The 10,408-nt window shown below is 33.4% G+C and overlaps 1 long non-coding RNA gene across 5 annotated transcripts; it reads left to right on the top strand.

Moving 5' to 3' along the window:
* Positions 1 to 5,334: 5,334 nt before the first annotated feature.
* Positions 5,335 to 10,104, top strand: LOC147539865 (uncharacterized). Of its 5 annotated transcripts, none has more exons than XR_015225655.1 (5): positions 5,335 to 5,606; positions 6,450 to 6,749; positions 7,281 to 7,473; positions 8,685 to 8,826; positions 9,684 to 10,104. It is a non-coding gene; the product is annotated as an uncharacterized LOC147539865 (long non-coding RNA). The 5 variants fall into 5 exon arrangements; XR_015225657.1 differs by lacking the exon at positions 5,335 to 5,606 and adding an exon at positions 5,681 to 5,900; XR_015225654.1 differs by lacking the exon at positions 6,450 to 6,749 and having other exon boundaries at positions 8,682 to 8,826.
* The last annotated feature ends 304 nt before the right edge of the window (positions 10,105 to 10,408 follow it).

Consider the following 10,408-nt stretch of genomic DNA (forward strand, 5'->3'; position numbering starts at 1 on the left):
GGTATGATTAACTTTAGAGAGAGAGAGAATCTGTTACAATAACCTGAAACACAATATAAAATCTTACCAATGGAACGAAAAATTACTTCTGTAATGTGATTTACCTGGGATGAAAAAGATGATTTCAGCTGCTCTAATGAAGAAGAAACTAGATTTCTGAGATTAATGGATGATTACCATACGATTCTGATTTAGAAAGAGAGAAAATTAGAAAGTTTCGGTTAATAAAGATAATGAAGATCACGGTTACTTAGTTTGAAAACGTGATTGGAGAGAGTAAGGTGGAGATAAAAATGGAAAAGATAAGGGTTATTTTCCAAATGGCCCCCAACTTTGTGACCAGCTTCCTGCCTAGCCCCCTACTTTATCCAAAATACCCATTTTTTGGGGGTCTAAGTAACTGACAGATCTGGATCAAAATTGGGGGTTTTCTGATATTGGGTTCCGTCTCTTGAGAAATGGAGGCTAGTGCTGGTTTAGTTGCAGGTTCTCATAATAGAAATGAACTTATTGTAATCGGTCGTGAGGGAAAGAGGGAGAAGCTACTGTAAGTTCATTTTTTTATTTTCATTTTTTATTTTCTCTCTCCTCTCTCTCTCTAATTTTTTTTTAAACTCTCTCTCTAGATTTAGTTGTTCAAACACTTCTTCAACTGGAATCCTCTCTTCTCTCTTTGTCTAACTTTCATTTGTAGGGCGTCTCAAAAACTCATTCAACCAAAATATTTTCATTTTTGGGGGTTTCTAAGTAACTGACAGATCTGGATCAAAATTGGGGGTTTTCTGGTATTGGGTTCTGTCTCTTGAGAAATGGAGGCTAGTGCTGGTTTAGTTGCAGGTTCTCATAATAGAAATGAACTTATTGTAATCGGTCGTGAAGGAGAAGCTGTTGTAAGTTCATTTTTTTATTTTCATTTTTTTGTTTCATAATTTGAAGATGATAAGGTAGCATCACAAGAGATTGATCTTGATGTCATTCGTGATATCGATCTTTATAGGATCGAACCATGGGATCTAAGGTAGTAGTATTTCATTGTATTTATGTTTGTTAATATTAGGGTTTCATAGGTTTTTTTGGTACATATTGAACCCCTCTGTGACAGTGTAGTTTTTTGATAAAATGAGTCCCCTTTTGTATTTCTAACTTTTTTTTAGAGTTATTTCCCTAATAGCCCCCAACTTTGTGATAGGTTTCCTACCTAGCCCCCTACTTTAGCAAAAATACCCAGATGACCCCCTTTTATAGATTCCGTTATAACACCGTTACCTAGTCATCATTTCTCTCTCCTCCATCTCATTACCTCTCTCTGCCACCTCATCGTCTTCACCGGTGAAGGTCGCCGACCGGCCAATTTTGCAGCCGGCGACCTTCATTCAAAAAAAATATATATATTTACCTCTCCACTTCTCTACCTTCATCTCCATTGGCGCAGATTTCGGGCTCTCGAACACCCTTTACGATGGCCTGAGCGATTAGGTCGTCATTCTCTTCTTCGTCCTCCTGGTTCTCTTCTCTGGTTTCACGTTGTTTCCTTAGGTAACTTCACTTGAACTCCCTGACTCTAATTAAAAGTTAGTTTGTAATCTAGTGTTTTTTTTAATGGTTGTTTCAAGTCTTATAATCAGGTGAAGGATTGGCAACAATTCCAGTTATTAAACATTGTATTGATGAACAACCTAAGTTAACAATTTTGATGACGACTACCACAACTTCAGCATTTTAAGTTTAACAAGTATGAAAATAACCTTATTTCAATCTCATCTTTAACGAAAAATCACAAGAAGCTATAATAAGAGAAATTGGGTTTTATCTTACAATCATGAAGCAGTAAAGAAACAATTTCCCCATTTTAAAGATCTAAAAAAACCCTAGCTTTCTCATTCATCATCATCATTCAATGTACTCAAATTCATCTTCCTTAAGATGAGCAACAAATTAACAAGACCACAACCTTCAATTTCAGTAAAAAATTCAATCTTAAAAGGAAAATTAGCAGAAATTTGTATACCTTTCCAAACTCCAACATACTGTTTGATTTTCCCTTCCATTCCACTTATATCAATTTCGAGAACTTTAGGAACATGATTTACTTTTAGTGGAACTTTAACCCTAACCCTAGCTCCTACTTTTTTCAAGATTTGATTCATGTTATAGACCTTCAAGATGGTCTCAGATTCTAGAGAGAGAGAGAAAGGAGAGGGAAAAAAATTATTATTTTTGTTTAGAGAGAGAGGTAAAAAAAGTTTTTTTTTTTTTAATGAAGGTCGCCGGTGAAGACGATGAGGTGACAATAAGGTGAGGTGGCAGAGAGAGGTAATGAGATGGAGGAGAGAGAAATGATGATTAGATAACGGTGTTATAACGGAATCTAGAAAAAGGGGACCATCTGGGTATTTTTGCTAAAGTATGGGGCTAGGCAGGAAACCGGTCACAAAGTTGAGGGCTATGAGGGAAATAACCCCTTTTTTTACTTCCATATTTCTCTTTTTCAATCTTCTATACCTTAAAATTGGAATAAGACCACACTTATGATCCAAAAACTGGACGAGCTTCAGTGACCCACTATTGTCTTCTCGATTATTTCACACTCATCAATCAATCGAAGATCAGAAACTCTCACTCTCACCTCAAGAATTTTATTCTGCAGATTATTTGAAACATTCCCAGGTTTGCCAACTTCTTCAACATCTCATCAGTTTCAACTTTTCTAGGGCAAAATCTTCCTTCTGCGTAGTGTTACTTGTTGTTGATGACCATGATCGAATTAACGTTATGCGATATTTACAGTCATCGGTGATGAAGGATACATTTTTCCATATTTATCTCCCTTAACAGATTATAAAGCTTGATTTTTTTTCATGGTGGGTTAGTCAAGTTTAATTCTACTTACCCTGAACAACATCAGAAATATGTTACCCACTCTCTTGAGCACTCACCAGATCTAGAGAGTTTTTTTATAAAAATTTTAGAGAGAGAGAGAGAGGAGAGAGAAAATTTAATTTTTTTTTTTATTTATGAAGGTCGCCGACCGAAAAACTTCGCCGGAGAAGATGATGAGGTGGCGAGAAGATGAGGTGGCAGAGAGAAGAGATGAGATGGAGGAGATAGAGAATATGACTAGTTAACGGTGTTATAACGGAAAATCTGAAAAAGGGGGTCATCTAGGTATTTTTGATAAAGTAGGGGGTTAAACAGGAAGCTGGTCACAAAGTTGGGGGTCATTTGGAAAATAACCCAAAAGATATTTGGTGAATTTGAAGATAAATGAGTTTTTATATTTAAGGAAGGTGTGTTTAGGTATTAAGATTTAATATGCATTCTAGGGATTTGTGTTTTCTCTCTAGATATATACAAATGGACTAGATATCCATTAATATTTATATTTTGGTTTTTAAATTCTTAGTGAGATTAGGGAGGACTAAAACTACTATTAGGAGTCGCTTTTTGGTCTATACACTCAAAACTTGTTTTAATAAACATTTGTGTTATTTTAATAAATATTTAAGTATCTCTATTAAAGATTTCTATCTTTTATACGGATTTAACTTTTTTGATTAATAATACTTTATTTCAAATAAACATTTTTAATACTAAATATTTTAAAATTTATGAGTTTTAAAAATAATATATATCTATTATATAAAACAGAAGGGAAAACGATGACTGGGACAAACATCCTTTTTTAATAAGGGATATTGTTTAGAAGTCCTTCTTAAAATTTAAAATATAGTCCTTCGTAGAAATAAAGTTACCTATTTAAAAAACAATAACCGTTTCTTTCTTAGAAATAAAATAACTAATTTAATAAAAAAAGAAACAAAATAAATTTCAAGGGTTAAAAAAAGAAATTAAAATCTCTCTCTCTCTCAATAAAATAATAACTAATTTAAGAGAAAAGAAACAAAAAAATAATAACTAATAAAAATCTCTCTCTCTCTCAATAAAATATAACAATAAATTTCGTAACATTTGATTGATACAAGTGTCCGTGCCCTAGGGCACGGGATATTGTCTAGAAGCCCTTCTCAAATTTTAAAATATAGTCCTTTTCTATTTCAATGGTCCAGATTGAAATATGGTACTCCATCTTTTTATTTTAGCCGCAAGATCTTATATAGAATTAGATATTATCTTTTTCCTATTAAATTTACGATATCTCTAGAGTATTTTATTATAGGAGTAATTGATATCGTGACGCCCCAAGCCCAGCAGTTGTCGATATTGTCCTCCCTTTACACCACCACCCTCGCACGGATGGTAGGAGGTTTTGTCTTGGCGAATGCACCACGACCCTCCCAAGAGGCCTCGATACTTACCAAGCTTGAGCATACACCTATAGCCTAGGCTCCGGACACTCTCGTGAGCGATGTGGGGCTATCACAATCCCCCCACCCTCAACGAAGAGCCGTCCTCGGCTCTGATACTACTAATCTATTTAATAAAACAGGAGGAAAAATACTGACCGGGACAAACATCTTTCATTAATAAAAGATATTGTTTAGAGATCCTCCATAATTTATAATAAAGTTATTTTTTGTTTCAATGATCCAGATTGAAATATGTTACTTCATCTTTTTATTTTAGCCATCTGATTTTATATAGAATTAGATGTTATTTTTTTTCCTATTAAATTTACGGTATCTCTAGGGTAATTTATTATAGGAGTAATTGATACATTCATTCCCTAATACCGTTTTATTACTTACCAGACAGTTACAGTTTCTTCTTCCAAACGATTCTCTCTCTCTCCATCAGAGTATGGGAATTTTTTCTTTGATTTTCTCTCTAATAGGGTTTCAGTTACCATTTACTAGACGTTTTTCTCTCTACCAAGTACCAAGCGATTCTCTCCCTGTACTGAACCGACAAGATTCATTTGGACGAATACTATGGGTCAAGAGTAGATACTTTTTTTTCAGACGCAGAAAGTTTTTACTAAAAAAAATGTAACCACTTTTTCAACGAATTTCGTGCCGGAGGCACGGGTTATCCGCTAGTCTATTATATAAAACAGAAGGGAAAACGATGACTGGGACAAACATCCTTATTTAATTATGCATATTGTTTGGAAGCCCTTCTCAAATTTTAAAATATAGTCCTTCGTAGAAATAAAGTTACCTATTTAAAAAACAATAACCTTTTCCTTCTTACAAATAAAATAACTAATTTAAGAAAAAAAGAAACAAAATAAATTTCAAGGGTTAAAGAAAGAAATTAAAATCTCTCTCTCTCTCTCTCTCTCACAATAAAATAATAACTAATTTAAGAGAAAAGAAAAAAAAAAAAAAATAATACCCAAAAAAAAAAAAAAAAATAATACCCAAAAATCTATATAATAAAACAGGTGGATGGGTGCTGACTGGGACAAACCCCTGGATAAATCCAGCCGTCCGTCCCACATCAGCCCTATCATCCACCTTTGGATTGAGTCAATCATATTATCGGGGTGCCTCTTCCAGCAACGTCTCTTTTCAGTGCCTCCAACTCTCACCCGACAGACACACCTCTTCGATATGTCTCTTCTCACTTTCCCTTTATTAAAACGATTGATTCTCTGTTTCAGAATTTTTTGTTACTCCGTTCGTTTGATGATTCTGTCCGTCAAGGTTAGTGTTTTTCATCTCAATCGATTTGTGTTTCTTTGAATCATGCTTGTGTTCTCTGGATTTTGCTTTTTCTCTAGATTTGTGTTCTCTGGATTTTCTTTCAATTCAGTCGATCAATTCTTTGAATTTCGCTTGAGTTTCGGTTCATTTCAGTGATCTATGTGCACACTACATGTTTGATGAAATGTATGTCTGAACTTTAATACATGATGGGTTGTAATGTTAGTCTTTGTACTGCCTCGAGAGTTCAAATGATAGTGATGGATGGTTGATTGTGTGTTAGGGTAGATGAAGGTATTCTCTTAACAACCTAGACAACTTTTCAGTAGTTTATTTTATATTAATGGTTGGAAAAGATGACTAAGTTGGTACTGATATTAATTATCACCATGGATGATATAATTCTTGGGTTTCTAATATGGATAATGGTTTCCCTTAGTCACTAGGTCAATTTTGTATGGAAATCTACTAGGTCACTCTGATTGTAGGTCACTTTTGTATGGGGTGTCTTTAGCTGAAATTTGAAGGGTTGTAATGGGTTCCCTGGTTGACTTCAGTAATGATTGTTGCCTAATATCCATGCTACGTACATGTTCGTGTTGTTGTTTTATGTCTAAGAACCTCAATATTTGGATATAGAAACATAAAGTATTTTATCGTTTCTGTAACTAAAAAAGAATTAGACTCGATTGAAGGTGTATGTTATTTTTATCGTTTCAACTTTGAACAAGATTATCTTTTGAAGTTAGGTGAAAAACATGCTACGATATGTAGACATTCGAGTTAGTTCCCCTTAAGCTGATATCTGTACTTCCTCTTTCACATTTGATTTCATATAATTAGGTGAGGGGTGACGAGTATATAGATGGTACTTCCTCTTTCAAATTTGAATGAACATAGCCGCCCGTCTCACATCGGCATTGGGGTAGACCGTTGGATTCAGCAAAATATAGCCTATTTACTTCCTCATCTCCCTTCTCAACGGACGTATCTTCTCGGTTACTTCCTCCTCTCTCTCTTCAAAAGACATAGCTTCTCAGTTCCTTTCTTATCCGTTCCTGTTTTCTTCACAGAATACCCACAAAGTCGACCATACCCACAAATTTCCCGAAAATCTTCTTGGCTGAATCTTCACCTTCAAAGGTAAAATAACTTATTGATTCAAATCTTTTTGTTAGGTTCATTTTCCTATAAAGCTTTAATTTTCAAAATGAAATCTTCAATTATCACTTTTGTGATGTTTTACACTGATAAAAAAACTTGCTATGACCTATTTTATATGAAGACTTGACATAGGATAGGAAAACTTGTCTGAGTCAGTGGAAACGTGCAAAATTGAATTTATACATATATTGAGTAACGTTCTTCTGGACTTGAGATTAATCTTACATCTCTTAGTTTCTTATTTTGCTATGACCTATTTTATATGTTTTGCTAACTGGGTAGGATTAGCTTGAACTTTGCGTCCATGGTGTCTATGATTTTGTATGATATGATTCGATATCAAAGAACATATAAAGCTCATAATGTTCATTCCTAATTCTATTTGAGTTGTGGAATGTGTTAATCACATTAAAGAATATTTTTCAAGTACATTGTTAGTACTCATAACTGCAATTATAAATGCATAAAATGCTGCCTACTGTGGTAATAATACTAACTACTGAATTACAGGTCCTTATTATTGTACACGAGCTAGGTCATCTCGGTTCCACACTAGATTGTGATTCTTGCAATGCTTACAAGGTAATTTAGCCCCAGGGGACAAGGCTGGCGTAGCTGGCAGTTTCAAATCTATTATTGGAAAAATATTTCCAACTAAAGAATTACATCAGAAACTTTTTCTATGTCCGAGTTCGAAGAATAGGTATATGTTATCCTCTCTATTACAATAATAACTTCATTTACTTCTTTTCAATTTGGTATAGTTAAGAACATCTTAAGTAGTTTGTGTGTTTTTATTTTGTTTTGTTTTGTTCTCGAGGAAGGATATAGTAAGATTCTTTTGTTGTTCTTTACATGCCAAAGACGATTTTTTACTTATAATTTTATTATTCCACACAAAATATTGTGTAGTTTTCAAGGAGTATCAAAGAAGGTTGCTAGAGCTTCCAATTATTTGACTATATATGTCACACTTTCTTTTCTTATGGCCTAACAGATGAGTCTAGCTTTAACCAACAATCTCTAAACTATGGGTTACACATTCCTATCGATCTTGATAGGAACCTTCGAGTTTCACATGCAATTCCATAATGAAGATGATCATGAATACATGATGATCTTAATTATGCTTGCATCTGTCTATCTAAATAAAAATATTGATATATCACGAACAGGACCAAGCTATATGTTTGTTTATTAGTGTGGAGAATCTAGATATTGTCACAAATGTATCAACTGACGCATAAGAAATTTTCAGCAGATGATATCATGAGTTTTCTTCACGTCTATACATCATATTGTAGCTTATGGATAAAGGCACAAATCTGTGAAAGTGGTGCTTAATCAAATATTTTATTGGTCATTGTTAATTGGTCTCTCCATCTCTAAGTAGTTCCTTTAGAATGTGTTAATTGTTTAGTGGTTTAAGTAATGGATCTTCAACTCTTTTACTCTTTCCCTTTAGTTTTGCCAAGTGGTAGTTTTGTATGGATTCTTATTGTGTTACTTCTTGACTGAATTAATATTCACCTTCGGTAAATTTTGTAATTCATCTTAAATTTCCAAATGTTAGTTGGTGTCGAAGACTTTCATGTCATATATGAACCCTTCACTTTGTTTTTTACATTGTGTTTTTCTTTTTTCTTTTCTGTGGTTATCTTCACATCTTAGATATGTTTTCATCCTAGATTATGTAGATGTTAGTTATCGCGGAATTTTATCTAGATTTCTCGAATCTAAACTTTATTTGCAAATATTGTACGGCTTCAATTGTTTTCACCCTTGAAGCAGATGATATCATGAATTTCACATCTTATCATCCTAGATTATATAGATGATATTGTACGGCTTCAATTTTATCTAGATTTTATCTAGATTTCTCGAATCTAAACTTTATCGCGGAATTTTCAGCAGATGATATCATGAATTCACATTTTTGCTCAGATGAACTCAATTATCAGTCTGGGCGCGCTCTTCTGGTGATTGGGTAGGTTTGAAGGAAGTGGAAAAGAACAATAGAGGGAAAAGCTTAGAGTTGAGGGGTGCTAACCAACAGGTATGGAGTTAACTTCAACCTTTTATTTTCTCCTTTAGGGCGTTTCAAACACAAAGTAAACTGCGCTTATATCCCAAATATTTAAGTTAGTGTTGTTGATCTTGAAATGGTATAATTTCGTGGTGAGGTCAAATTTAGAACACTAATGTATAATCCTATATCTTCACAAGCAAGTATCAAAAGGATGCCTTTAATACCTCAAAATGCTCAAGAAAATTATCTTAAATAGTGAATTTGGATGAATTAGAATGCTTTTTGAAATGATAATTAGAGTACGAAGAGTTAACAATGTGAGCAAATTAGATTGATTATTTGTAATGATAACTGAAAAAAGGATCTTACAATAGATAAAGAGTTACAGAGTCTAAATTCTGCAGTTATACTTAACGTCGATAATCTTTTTCACCGTGCAGTTATACTACCACCATTTTTATTTCTTCCTCCTCATGTTTTCCATCTATAGATAAAGAGTTAACTTCACTATAGAGAAAGAGTTACAGATGTTGCTCAACCTATTCAGTTATGAACGCCATTATAGATCAAAGTTACTTCACTATAGGATTGAACAATGGATGGTATAGTTATCGTGGTTTGTGTCTGATACATAACCTTGTACTTAAAAGTAACTCAAAGTCGACATGCCTCTCTACTGAGATAGAAAAATAATTGCTGGTAGTTTAAATTTTCATATGTCAGATTAATTTGGAAAAACCAAATGCTTATGTTTCTTGACTATGTATAGAAGAACTACTTTTATTTTATTTTTCCCTTGATTTCTTTCTTGATGAGAATACAATGGCTTATGCTTGATTTTTCTATGATTTCAAGATTCATTTTTAGTTATGCACTCATGACAGGGTGACTTCACATACATTTACATTAAAGACGTGCTCGATTTCGAGTTCACACATCATTGAGACGCTTGCCATTTCCTGTATTTTATGTTAATGGTGATGATCCCATGGAGACGTACATACAACTTCATACTTTTTAGTGCAAAAGTTACATATACTGTGCATACGAGGAAAGATGAAAAACACTTTTGTTGTTATTGAGTTTTATGCCACTTGAGGTGGAGCTTAAATCGTACCTCAGCAGATTATAAAGTCATATGAAGCATATTAGAAAATGTGTATTCCCATTTTATAATGTTGAGTTGTTTCATGTCTTGAAGTCTTTTCACTCATTTGGTACTTCAAAAATATGTATGTAAAGGAAAAAAAAAAGAAGACAACAAAATTCATCTTCTTTATCTTATTTAAAGATTTATTTCATTTTTAAGACAGTATCATATTTTAGTTCTTCCTCAAATAAATCCCGACCTCATTTTCTAATGTTCACCGAATATATATATTCAAACGTTAAGTGTTTCAAAATAATTCCGTGCCGGAGGCACGGGCTATACCCTAGTAATAACTAATTAACAAAAATCTCCCTCTCTCAGTAAAATATAAAATAAATTTTGTAACATTTGATTGATATAAGTGACCGTGCCTTAGGGCACGGGATATACCCTAGTAATATATATAGTTAATTAAATTGGTATCAAACTTTTAAAACAAATATATGAAAGACTAGCCAC

This window comes from Eschscholzia californica, unplaced genomic scaffold (assembly GCF_041429995.1).
Source record: "Eschscholzia californica isolate CP2 unplaced genomic scaffold, dmEscCali1.0.p SCAF_5, whole genome shotgun sequence".
NCBI lineage: Eukaryota > Viridiplantae > Streptophyta > Magnoliopsida > Ranunculales > Papaveraceae > Eschscholzia > Eschscholzia californica.